Source organism: Neomonachus schauinslandi, chromosome 5 (genome assembly GCF_002201575.2).
Source record: "Neomonachus schauinslandi chromosome 5, ASM220157v2, whole genome shotgun sequence".
In the NCBI taxonomy this organism is placed as follows: domain Eukaryota; kingdom Metazoa; phylum Chordata; class Mammalia; order Carnivora; family Phocidae; genus Neomonachus; species Neomonachus schauinslandi.
In genome coordinates this window covers 36,092,994-36,107,042 of record NC_058407.1, presented here as the reverse complement: position 1 = coordinate 36,107,042, position 14,049 = coordinate 36,092,994, and the positions used below count along the sequence as shown (strand labels likewise).

Genomic DNA, 14,049 nt, shown 5'->3' with positions numbered 1-14,049 from the left:
TTATAAAAAATAAAATTTAGCAGTAAAGTCAGGAAGGGCAACCAGTGTAGCATTTTACTAAGACTGGCTGATCTGAGTTACTAAAAAGCTGTAAAACACAGATTTTCTTTTTTAACAGAGAGGTGTGGTAGGAGAGAGCTAGCTAAAAACACCAGTAGAGGCTGATTGGGAGAAAAATCCTGCAGAGTTGAATCTGCCTTCCACAGGGTAGAGAGAAATTCTGTATTGCTTCATCTCAGTTCATCTCTTCTAATTAGAAAAATATAATGGGGCTGACGAGAATAAAATGAAAATGTCTCATTAGCTCAACTAGACTCAAGTATTTTAAAAAATAAATACGTTAAACTTCAATTAAGGCCTCTTTTAAACATTTGAGTTTTGAAGAAATCAGCTATGGTTGCTTTTCAGCTGGGATGGAATACTCTCAGAAGTTCAAAAGCATCGGGTTTCCTTGACTCTGAGAATGGAGCGGCATATAAATCTCTTCTTTTTTTCCAGCTCTAATGACTGCAGGTACAGTTGTTTGGAAAAAAAATACTGGACCACAACATGAAGCAGGTGACTTACTGCTTACCCTGTCTTTAAAATTACCCGTAACAGAACTTTTAGAATCTTTATGGGCTTTTGAAAACCCTCAAACCTAAAATTAGCATTGCCTTAGATTGAATATATTTACCAGGGGTTCTATTTCAAAGGAATTCCAACTAGCATATGGTTAAAACAAGTATGAAGTTAAATTATTCTGATTTCCATATTAGTTTTTGTGTTTGATTCTTAAAACGCTTAACATTTTTTTTTGCTTTTATTATATATAAAGTGTATCATGAGAAATGTATATATACACATCATATTTGTACCATTTAAAGAATACTACTGAAACAAATAGACATTTTGCAGCTTAGGAAAAAATTACACCAGTATCTTTGAAGACCTTCCCCCATACCTCTCCTTATTTCAGTTTTGTTTAAGTACTTTGTTTTATTTTGTGCTAGAACCTCCACGACAATGTGAAAGAGAAGTGATGACAGGAGATTTTTTGTCTCATTCTTGTTTTAAAAAGAATGTTTTTAACATTTCACCATTAATTATATGCATTTTACAGGTTTTTCTATAGATGCTTTTATCTTGTTTCTAGTTTAAGATTTGTTTTTAGGAATTAATATGGATAATGATACAGGTTTTCCCCCACTCAATCTGTTAATTTGATGGTTTATATTAATAGAGTTCCTAATAAACCTACTTTGCATTCCTGGAGTAAACCCAGGAATTACTTATAATGTATTACCATTTTTATATTTTTCTAAATTTGTTTTTCCACTCATGTTCCTGAGTGAGGTTGGCAGTTCTGATCTTGTGGTATCATATTCTGGTTTCAAAATCAATTAACCTTTCAGACACAGTTTGGGAATATACCTCTTTTGTGTTTTCTGAAGGATTTTATATAAAATTAAAGAGTTACCCTTTTATTCTATAATTGGTAGAATTTACCTGCGAACCTGGCTGAGCTTAATTTTTTCTGCTGATTTAATTTCTTTCATGATTTTGGAAACATTGAGATTTACTTTTGGATCAACATCAGTAAATTTTTTTGTTCAATTTAACCAGTTTCAAATTAATTTGCACAAAGCTATACATAATGTTCTCACGGTATCTCTTTTGAAATCTCTATTGCAACTGCAGTTTAAAACATATTTGAGACACTTTGAGCAACAGATGTAGTTTTGCCCCAAACTTTGTGAAGGTGGATTTATGTATAGGAAATCACGGGGAATTTTTTGTTCTTTTTTCTGTTTGTCCAGATATTTTTGACAGACAATACATCTACCATCTCCTTCTCTGAATTGTTTGGGGGTTTTTTGTTTGTTTGTTTGATTGTTTTCAGGCTGTTTCCTTTCAGGGGGCTTGGGTTTCTGCGGTTTCTGCAATCCAAACTCCCGCTTAAAGCTGATTAAAGCCCAAGGCCTCTTTCATCATCGTGTCACATATGCAGGGTGAATGCCATCTTCCCTTGTCTACCCTTCTGGATTCCTGCTTTCAAGCCCTTTCTAGACCCAGGGATTCCCCTTACTATCCTACCAACTAATACATTCCATTAACAAATATTTTTATTTTTTGACCTAGCACTTTTCTGTATTCTGTACTTGGAGAGAAGGTGTGGACATTACATTCCATAATAGTACCAGAAAGGGAAGGCTTAGAAATACCTTCAAATCTGGAATCTATTAAGAAATGGCTGAGGCACCCGGGTGGCTCAGTCGGTTAAGTGTCTGCGTTAGGCTCAGGTCATGATTCCAGGGTCCTGAGATCGAGTCCCACGTTGGGCTCCCTGCTCATCAGGGAGTCTGCTTCTCCCTCTCCTTCTGACCCTCCCTCCTGCTTGTGCTCTCACTCATTCTCTTTCTCTCAGATGAATAAATAAAAAAATTTTTAAAAAAGAAATGGTTATATTAGAAGCTGTTTTTGAGAATAGAGTTATTTAAGACATAGCTAATATTTTTGAAATTTTAAATTGTCTTTTAACAAAAGAGAACCAAGCTGCTAATGTAAGCTAAAGAGTATATTACAGCACTATCTTACACAAAATGAAATTATAGGTATTTGACCCTTGTAAAACACAGACGGGTAAAAATATCTTTATTTCCTGCTACAAGATGAAGTTACAGATGTCACAGAGCAGATTTTCAAGAAGACAAACAGAACATGTTTTTTAATTTTACCCTTATGTATATACCTATACACCTATTACTGGTGATCATGGATTTAAAAGAAACTTTCAGTTAAGTCTCAAGGGATTATGGAAAAATCTGAGGTGTTCCAAGTCATAATAATTTTTGGAAAAGGGTTAGCTGTAGAAGATTGTTTTTATATCACTCGACCGGGAAGATGGTTAAAACAAAATGTGAGCTCTGTTTTTACATAGAGGTATTAAATTAGAAATCTCATCTTTTTAGCTTTGCATATTAGTATTCAATTTGTCTGTAATTTTAAAATATGTATATTACCAGCCAGGGGGATCTAGCAGAAATGTACATATTATGTGCTTACTAAAAATTAAATAAGGATAAAACATATAACAAATTTTGATTTAAAAAATGATAATACTGTTTTCCAAGTAAGAAACCATAATCCGATTTGATTAAAAAGGGGAGAGAAATTTAAAAAAAAAAAAAAAAAAACCTTCTGGAGGGCAGAGCTATATTAGAGGCTTTATTGTGTCTTGCATTTAGGATTCTAATTCCCAATAATACTAGCTGTCACTCTGAATGTTCATTCAGTCATCTTAAACAGCATAATTCAATTCTTTTTTGTAAAACATTATATTAAAATATCAACATTAATATCTTTTTCGGAAGGAGCGTAGACATATATTTTAATTAGGAAAACTTTCTAGGGATTTTAGGTTTAGAAAAAAGGAACTGGATGAGATACTCAATACAACAGCCGAGAGTCAGATTTTGACAAAAACAGATTACTGAGGTGTCAGGGTACTTTTTTCTGTGAGTACAGTTCTCCTGGATGGGAGAGGAAACACAGTTTTACAGTGTTTGGGGCTCTGCATATTGCAACTGGGACTGTCTATAATAAAGAAATGTGATAAATGATTTTTTTTTTTCTTCTCTTGGGGAAAGGGAGTAAATTTCTCACATTACTTATCATGAGACTACCAGCAAAGAGCAGAAGGTCTCCGATATTTTGATATATTATCTGTTTTTACTTTATCACTTGGCTTACTCTGTGTTTTACAGATAAGCATTGGTGGTTTGCAAAACTGGTAGATACAATACCTCATTTTTCTACTTAACTCCAATTTTGAATAATCTGAGTATTTTCCGAGGATGGCTTCAAGTCATGTTCACCCTAGTGGTTAAGATTGAAGAGTATTGTCCATATTTGTGTGAGTGTTGAAAACAATTTTAAAGTAGAAATGAGTTTCTGAGCTCATGTAATGAAAACATGAGCATATTAATTAATGATATTGTACAAATCTTTGTATTCTGCGTTTTTCTTATCTTTAGTCACAGTGTCATATTTGAGACTACTTTTGCCCTTGAAATTCTATTACTTGGGAGCAATGGTATGGGATTTTAAAATCTCTTTGCGGGCGCCTGGGTGGCTCAGATGGTTAAGCGTCTGCCTTCGGCTCAGGTCATGATCCCAGGGTCCTGGGATCGAGTTCCGCATGGGGCTTCCCGCTCCTTGGGAGCCTGCTTCTCCCTCTGTTTCTCTCTGTCTCTCATGAATAAATAAATAAAATCTTAAAAAAAAATAAAATAAAATAAAATCTCTTTGCTGTTACACATGAGGACAATGATTTTGAGACACTTTTTGAGGACAGGTGATACAATCACTAAAGTCCATCTTGTGCCATGCCTCGTTGCTCTATGGTGTGATTCTAGAAGCAAGAGGTTTTGTGTGCTTTGCTCAGAGGCCTACCATGCTTTGGTTGTGGCTACTGGTTCTCATTCCCAAACTGAAACCGGAGTAGATATTTACTTCTGAGGTTTTAAGTTAAAAGGTTGTGCTTAAGGAAGTGTATCCTAACCTCAATCCTGATTATTTGATAGGAAAATACAGCTTCTCTGTGAGTTTTAAACAACCTGACATGGAACTAGTCTGAAGGTCAACATTTTTTAGGACTCACAGATGAAATATATGGATTCATGTCTCTAAAACCACATAATCTAATCATAACCTATAGTTGGTAATGTTAATTAATCACTAATATGTGTCCAATGGATGGGTTTGTTGCAAACGATCCTGTAATGGCCTCTGAGAATTCCCTGTTGTGACCCAATCTAGTTAAGATTAGAGCTTCAGGAGAGTAAGCCGGCCCTTCTCTTTCTTATACTGCTCGATTGATGTGATAAGGTCATTTTAGTGCATTGACCCTTCCGATTCTTCCTATTTATTTTACCCACCTGTGTAGTAGCTTCCTTTCACTGTTTGGAAGTTGAACTTTCTGGATTGTACACTTAATTCTGTTAAATGAGAAACCACATTCTTTGTTTCAATATGTTTTTCAAGTGATGTAAAAATGCCTCAAGTATTTGCTGCAGAGCCTTTTTCAAGAACCCTTATCTCATGACCTGTAACAAAAAGAGGCAGAGGCAATTAACCTCCCTCTTTTTCTGTTGTTAATAGTCAGCTGAAAGTACAGAAGAAAATAATTTCAAATGATAGTCGCCCAAGATTTGTGCATTATCAAAGATAATTGGTATTTATTTTTAGAAATTTCATAGTTATTCAATAGATCATTGTTCTTTTTTTCTCATTAACATGCATAAATATTTTTCCTCACATACTTTATTCTTAAAATTTGTATTTTTACTGATTATTTCTTTTTAAATTCCCCTTTTCTCTAGTATTAACTCTGCTTTTGCTGTGTTCGGCTCTAGCTGCTGAGTTGATAAAAGTGACTATCAAAAATTAATATATAGAGGTTAATGTGAGGTATAAAATAGTGTCCCAATATATTTGAGATGTACTATATTTTTATTTTAGAAGCAGATTTTTTTTATAAAATGTGAACTTTAGGATTTTCATTATTTTTCTCACCTTAAAACTGGCTTCAGGAGTATTTAATTCTGCTTTGAGTTTTGCTTTGGTTGGCCTGGATTTACTTGGCAATGAAATTCTCAATGGCATTCTCAGAGATACTGAATACAGGGAGATGTACGATAACAGTATATATCTAATTGGTTATGCTCCTAATGGTTGATAATGAAATATCATTCCTTATCCATAATAATGTACTTCTCAGGGGATATATCTGTTATTTTATTTAATCGTCTCAGTCATGCTAGAGTTTAACTTGGGCAAGCATCATTCCACCTGTTTCACAGATGAGAAATTGAGAGGCAGAACGCTTAAGGAGAAACAGCATGGTAAAGAGTGCAGACTTTTCAGTAAGAGGTAGGCAAAATAAAAGAGTCAGGTAATTTACTTCAGTGTATCCAGATCTCATTGGTAACAGGACTAGTACCAAAACTTAGGTTTGGGATATTTTGCTTTACATTTCCACATCAAAATTCCTTTTAGTGGGGTGCCTGGGTGGCTCAGTTGGTTAAGCATCGGACTCTTGATTTTAGGTCAGGTTTGATCTCAGTCGTAAGTTCAAACCCCGTGTTGGGCTTCCTGGTGGGCTCCAGGCTTGGTGTGGAGCCTACTTACAAAAAAAATTCCATTCAATGACACATAGTAGGAAACTAACCTGGGGCCATTTGAGGGCAGGACCCTTCCCAATGATGACAGGATTCACTGTGAGGTAAAGTAGATTAAGAGGTTGGATAATAAGAGAACAAAGGAGGGAATTAAAAAAGGATTCTCATTTTCCACCCTGGAGTTGTTTAGAACTCCTGATGTAGTTGTAATAAAACCCTTGGCCTGTCTAAGCATTTTTCATCTTTCAGAGCTGAGCCAGACTCAGATGATACCAGTTATGACAGAAGCAAGGGATTCTTTTGGGACATTTATATTTCTGATATAAAGTCAGAAGCAACTCAACCGCTCTTTAGGATTTATAATCAGTCTAAAGGTGCCCATTGAACAACTTCATGGTCTCAGTCTGACTTCATGAGAGATCAGTCAGATAATGAGGAATTTCTAAAAAGCCTCCACTGAATTGGTATGTCTGTAAATAGGGTCACTATGTAGCATGCCGATTATATATTCACCAAGTGTTTTACTGTCTGCTTTTAACAGTGTGAAAGGGGTCTATTTGTAAGATTTGAGGAGAAGCTCAAGCAAGGCTCAGGTGCTTCCAAGTTGTTTCCTCTTTCCAGTCATTACTCTTGTAAATGCAGTTGTATTTACTGCCATTTTACATAGTACTATGGGTTAGTTAATCCGAAATTTTGCAGAGAGCACACTGCTGTTAGAAAGGGATGCGGAGCAGATTTTTTGTTTTGTTTTAATGGAGAGTCCATGGGAAAAATTCCAACCACAGATGAGAAGTTAAGGAATGAAGGCAGGTTCAGGGGAGACCCAGCATCACAGATCATGAGTGGTACTGGTAAGCAGACACTAGACTATGGATGTGGGGGTGGCCCATTGTCAAAGTCAGGAATATGGTAGAGATTACAGATGCTAAAATGCTAAGGAACAACCCTTTATTTTTATTTATCAAAATAAAAAAGAAAACCTGCACTGAATTGTATATGTGGATATGGCAGTATGCACATAGATATTATAGTGAGTAACAAAGTTTTCAAGATAGCATTAACATATTATTGGAATACTAAATGTTACCTTGCCGTTTTCAATACTTTTTTTTTTTTTTAAAGATTCTTATCTATCGGGGCGCCTGGGTGGCTCAGTTGGTTAAGCGACTGCCTTCGGCTCAGGTCATGATCCTGGAGTCCCGGGATCGAGTCCCGCATCGGGCTCCCTGCTCAGCGGGGAGTCTGCTTCTCCCTCTGATTCTCCCCCTCTCATGCTCTCTCTCTCTATCTCATTCTCTCTCTCAAATAAATAAATAAAATCTTTAAAAAAAAAATAAAGATTCTTATCTATTTATATGACAGACAGACACAGTGAGAGAGGGAACACAAGCAGGGGCAGTGGGAGAGGGAGGAGCAGGCCTCCCGTAGAGCAGGGAGCCCGATGCGGGACTCGATCTCAGGATCCAGGCTTAACAGCTGAGCCACCCAGGCACCCTCAATACTTAATTTTATTAATAAGAATAAATTTAGTTTCAGGTCCATCTGAAGTACCCAAAGATGAAGAACCAAGAGAAGTAATTGCATATTATAAAATTGCCCTAATTAGAATTACATATAAATATATATGTATTCTGGTATCATATGAATCATAATCTTTATAGTATGTCCACTTATTTCACTTAACATTTTAACGAGACAGTTTCTTTTCTTTTACCCACTTAATAATATGTTCCTTTTGGTAATAATCCAAGGTTTAGTTACTTTGGGAAAAATAAATTCTTACAGGTAAGGGCTTTTATTTCCCTGGAGTCATATGAAGTGACTATCAAATAATTAAGAGCCCAGGTCCCGCATCGGGCTCCCTGCTCAGCAGGGAGCCTGCTTCTCCCTCTGACCTCCCCCCTCTCATGCTCTCTCTCTATCTCATTCTTTCTCTCAAATAAATAAATAAAATCTTTAAAAAAAAAAAAAGAGCCCAGGCCACAAATGTACAATCTTCACTAATGGAAGGAGTGTAGTTAAAAAAACAACATATTCACATTTAACTTAAGTTCCATGCAGTTAGTGGCTCTTTTTCCTCTCCTTCTGCTTTTCTCTTTTTTCTCTCTCCGTTAAAATGAGAAAGTTTAACATAATTAACTTTTATAATTTAAAATGATACTTAAATTATATCTTTGGTTATACCATTTTTGGGAACACATGTAAAGTCCAGGTGTTCCATGGTGATTATAAGCAAGGGCCTGCTCTGTTAGCTTCCATGTGTCACTTGACTTCTCCGACAAGGTTTCCTCAACTAGCATCAGCTGGATGGTAATCTACTGTGTTACCTGGATTAGAAGAGTTAATATATACACAAAGATTAGCCTAAAAATAGGCCTAGAACCTAAGTTGGCAGAATTCTTATCTGACACAGGAGGCACTCCTGTATTTATTTTCTTTCGCACCTGGTCTGGCTTTGATAACTGGTGAGATTTCCATATTTAACTCTTTTTGGTGGTAGCATTCTGATTTCAAACAAGTAACTCATATCTGAAAGAGACAAAATTCAGAATTTATCACCTTGTTCTATGTAGTTAAATGTTTCAATTTTACCAGATCCTTTCGTAGAACTCAGGATTTTGATATAGGATCTAAAGATCTATGTGAAAGTTCTATGGTAAAAATAAATGCTTGCTGAGGGCAGAAGTCAAAAGCAAGAGTCCTGACTGATTTTGGTGGCTGTGTTCAGTGCACCAGTGAATGAAAATGCTGATATGATAACCCTCAGACGTGATCGCTTATGTAGACCTGAATGGTAAGTAGTTTCAAATTTAAATAGTAACATCGAAAGTCATACATCTTAGCTAATTTTTTGAAGAGTGTTTATGCCAAAATCATAAGAAAAATATTTTAACTTTTATAATAGGCAAATATACATGTCTTCAGACTTTTAGTATAAAGTAAAAATATCCTTGAAAAAATTGCTCAAATCTCCCTGCATTGATTTTGTGAAATATATCAAGAGATAGGAAATTGCAGTAGGGTAAGTTTGAAGTTAGTCTGTGAATTTAGAAATACTATGTTTTTGAGTGAGGGCTTTGAAAAAAGAGTTGGAGGTATTTGTTGCTGTAGATCACTTAGCATTTCTAGAGGGAGCTCACATTTGATTTTCTCTTTAGAACAACTTTAGCGAGATGGGAATATTTAATTGTTCTTCTGCCTTTCAAGGAACATAAAATAAACTGTGGCAGATTGTGGACTAAGTACAAGAGGAGCTTTCGTTGTGAATTAAGGTCAAGTTTCTTCGTAAGTGGATACCTTGTAGATGCAGTTGAATATCAATGTGAAGGGCCCTTGAGATATAAGAGTTATTCCTACTACTTCACTTCCTGATATTTTAGCAGAAAAAAATTTTGTTTTCTTTTTGAAAATAAAAGAACTTAATAGATCAGATTTTCTAAAGCATAGTCAGTGATACCTAGAAGCGGCTGTTGGCTTTCCCTTCATGTAATCATCATATATGCTTAGTCTTAGGAAATTAATCATGTACTTGTTAAACAATGCTTTTTAAAATCTGTTACGTGCAAGGCATCTTCAGGGCACTTAGAAGATCTTGATTAATGTATCGAAGTCCCCAACATCTTTGAGCAAAAACCTTTTGTTTACACAGACAGAGTATGTTCTATTTCCAGTAAGTTAACTGGAAAATGTGACATTTAAAATTACATTCCCAAAGAAATATAAAACACTGAAAATATTGTTTGGCATTAATTTTTCTGTGGTATGGAAAATACATTATGAAATATGGGTATGGGATAGCTTTTTTTGTTGTTGTTTCTGGAGGTTTTTTTGCCCCTAGCAGTTCTGAGGGGAGGACTCATTTGAATAATTTATTTTGTTTTCATATTATACTCCAGTCCCTCAATTAAATATGTAAAAATATCGAGAATTATGATATTCTACTTTATATTCAAACTCAATATTGAGAGGATGAGATAGCATTACCTCTAAATAGATTCTGATGCCTGGAAACCAACATACCTTGGTTCTTCCTTGTCAGTAACTTTTTGCTACTTAGGGAGTTAACCTCAGCTTTCTCATCAGTGAAATGGGTATAGTGATACACCTCAAAGGTTTTTTATTAGGTTAAGTTCTGGACACTGACAAGCATATAATAAGCTTTAAATAAATGAAAGCACTCTTATTATTTTTATTATCACAATGTATTTTTTAAATTCCTTCTCTACCTCCTCTTCTCTCTCCACTTCTTCCTCTACCTTGGCTCATAGTGCTGGAAGATAAGGCCATCAGAGGGGACAGCAGTCCCCTCGAATGAAAGTACCTTCTTATAATATTCATTTTGTAAAACAACAAGAATAAAATGAGTACTCTGTATATTTTCAGACGCTATTGGGAAGAACTTTTAAAAACTATACTGAGATTTTAGAATAAACTAATTACATTTTTTGAACTTCAAATAAGAGCTTTATTATATTATCTCCAGAGTTTAAAGTGTGAATTGGATTCATGTACACACACTGTCTATTAAAATACAGACTTTAAAAACATTTTTTTTTAGGCTTCCTCATAATTTCTTGGATGAATCTCAGAGATTTTATTCTAGTAAAACTGTAGTTTAAAAAAGGTACATTTATGAAATGAATGCATCACTAAAATGTATGAACCTAAAAATGTGAAAAAATAATTTAAGTGACATTAAATATTAATGAAAATATAAGATCTTTAAGTTCTGTTGGTCCAAAGTGTTATTACCAAGTGAAAATTTGAAGATAATCCCAGACATCTGTTTCTGATTGTCTTAGAACAAGAAAAAGTTTAGTGACTGTTAAAACCCTTTATTCCTTAAGTAGGATATAGGATAACCCCATCTCTATTTTAAAAGAATGTGAGATGTGACCTTAATTTTTCTTCTCTCTCTTCTTTCTTTCTCTCTCCTCCCCTTCATTTTCCATGTGTCTCCCCACCCCCAAATCCCAGTTGCAGACAGTTAGATTAATTATATTCCTAAATTCATGGCCAGTTTGATCATGGCTGAGATGATCCCTGCAGCTTTCCTCTCTTCTATTCATGTGTTTATTCCCTTTTATCTCTATTTCTTTCTTTTTTTTATTCTGCTGCCTTATATTTGAAACCACTGACATTTTTCTTTAAGATTTGTTGATTGCACAGTATATGTATATAAACTTGTAGAAATTAGTGATAATGAAGACAAATTAGCTACCAAACCCACTGCCACAATCATCTGTCTGAAATTTTCCCCTAAGCCTCTTGTTTATCTCTATTCTAACTTTATTTTCCCTTTGCACCATAGACAACTGCTCTAATGTACTTGATTTGCATCCTTAGATTTATAATATATCTTTGTAAATTGTGTAGTGATATTTTGAGTGGGAATGAATTTTTAATATATATAGCTGGAGTTGTGACACAGAATGCCTCTGATATTTTGATTCTTTGTCGGCTTTGGAAGGTCCTTTCATGTTACAGTGTTTACAGGAAATGTGCCGGTCCTCACTTCTGCATGGTAATCCGTAACGTAACATGCTGATTGCTTCCCACTGTCAGCCAACACTAAGAGGTTCTCATTAAACACCCTTTTACATACTCTCTTAGGTGAAAATTTCTCTGAGAGTGGGATTGCTGGTTAGGGCTTATCCTGGGCTTAGTGACTCTTGTTGATTGGAGAGTTCTGTCAGATGGCCCAACGGGATGTCTGTCCCGGGCTTACACTGTCACTAATAGTACACAGGGCCTTCTCCCACAGCCCCACCAGGACTAGCTTTACCCAGTTTTCTAAATATTGCCAGTCTCAGATCTCATTGTCATAATTTGTGTTTCTCTGGGTTACTGAGGAATTTGAATATTAGTTAAAATGCTTTAACTTTTCTATTTTGTTTCCATTTTTGTTCAAATCCTTTGCCCTTTTTTTTTTTTTTCCCCTCTATTGGATTGCTTTTCTTTTTCTGGTCGCTTTGTTAGTTTTGTTTCTTCGAGGTACAGTCCCTTATTTACATGGTTTGAAATATCTTCTCCTAGTGTATTAATGCATGTTTACCTTTGTCAGTATCATCCCTCAGTAATTAGAAGTCCTTAATTTTGAAATACTCAAATTCATCATTTTCTTAAAACCTTTTGAGTTATATTTGGAGGTCTTTTTAAGAAGTCTCTTTTCCTTCCATAGAGATATTCTCGTACATATTCTTGTTAGCTTTACCTTTTCACATTTAACTTTTAAAACTATCTGGAACTTACCTTTGTATATGGTAAATATGGTATAAAAAGCAAGCTTTATATTTCTCTTATGCTTAGAAAGAATTTTTGAGTTTATTAATAAACAATGTGAAAATATTGGTTGAAATTACATAGAATTTCTAGATTAATTTTGGAGACTTGACATCTTTCTAATGTTAAATTGTCCCACCCGTGAGGCTTGGGATATTTCTCCATATTTTTCAAGTTTTGGGTTGGATACTTTCAATTAGTCAGACTAGCTAGATTTAAAAATTGATCTGATATAAAAAAAAGTTGACTTGGTTGATGTGATCAAAAAAAACCTCCATAGCGACACTGATTAATTCTATCGGATAATTATATAGATGTGAAATCATAACACTAGCCCTTTTAAAATGTACTTTTTATAGTTCACTTTAATGTGTTTTCCTCTAAACCACATCTGTGGTAGCTAAATCTTAAGTGGTTTTTTAATTCAGTGATTTTTTTGGTACTTTTTATCATTGAAATATGATAAATGAATAGCTTTTATGAAAAGAATTACTATTTAGTTGACTACCAGTGGCATTTTTAAATTTTAGGTCATAATTCTGTAGGGCAACTTTATATTTTTAGAAGTGATCTTTATGTTAGCATTGAGTTTTTGTAGCATGGATGCAAGAATCAATCACATTTAAATTAGAAAGTGTGGAAATAGTGACAGCAGTTTTCATACCAAAAAAACCCCCAAAACAAAGCAAAACAAAAAAAGTATGCAAACATTTTAGTCTAAGTTTTGGCAGCTCTTACTTTAAAAGAAAAAAAACCCAGAATATATTTTGATAAACACAGTATTGTGTTTTATAAACAGTTATAAGAAAAGAAGGGATTTTGATGCCTTACACTTAGGGATAAGGAAAACAATGATTCCGAGTGACACCTGCATGCTCATTGCTAATGTGAGATGAATTTTTGAGCTGGTAAAAGTGGCCCCTAAGTTGACCTGCCTACTTTGCTGGATGCCTGGGAATCGCAATCTGTTTGTGTTCCCCTTTAAAACACTGAAAGAGTAGACTGGTATGAAGGTAATAAAGGAGCGTGAGGAAAAAGAACAAGGTGGGGGGGGGGGATATTGAAAAGGGATTGTTTTCATATTTGAATACGATAAAATGGTCTCCGTCAATGCCTTTCAGCCAAAGACATTCAGGAACACACTGATCCTAAAGAATTTGGCTTAATTACTACTTTCATTGAGGGAACATTGCATGGGGGATCCTGAGGTTGTATCCTAGGGTTTGAACTTTGGTTGGGTAATTTGGGAAAGGGTCTAAAGAAGCAGGGCTGTTCTCTAGATTGGATGCTGGAACAATTCTATGACTGGATAAAGAAGTCATTCATTTAGCAAGAGAGAGGGATGTTTGGTATTTTGTGGGTTGTGCTGTGGCCTTTTTCTTTTTTGTGTTTGGTAAAATTATGAAGTAGTCTCGCTTTCTCTCACTTATCATGGATTCAAAGTAACCTTGTCTCACGTTGGTATTCTGTAAGAATGTGTATGTACAATAGAAAAAAAATAGCCTGATGGTGAGTGTCTGATGAGTTCAGGACATCAAAGTCTACCCTTCTTCCCATTCCCCCCACTTTCTCCCTTCCTTCCTCTTTCATCCGTAAGTAGTAAAAT

General features: G+C 35.0%; 1 protein-coding gene and 1 non-coding gene across 2 annotated transcripts in view; both read left to right on the top strand.

Annotated features, from left to right (window-relative positions):
- Positions 1-14,049, top strand: part of TMTC2 (transmembrane O-mannosyltransferase targeting cadherins 2) — a 392,011-nt gene that overhangs the window by 194,229 nt on the left and 183,733 nt on the right. The gene's annotated exons all lie outside the window — the stretch shown is intronic.
- LOC123325073 lies at positions 13,266-13,415 on the top strand. The gene has a single exon (XR_006540218.1). It is a non-coding gene; the product is annotated as a U12 minor spliceosomal RNA (small nuclear RNA).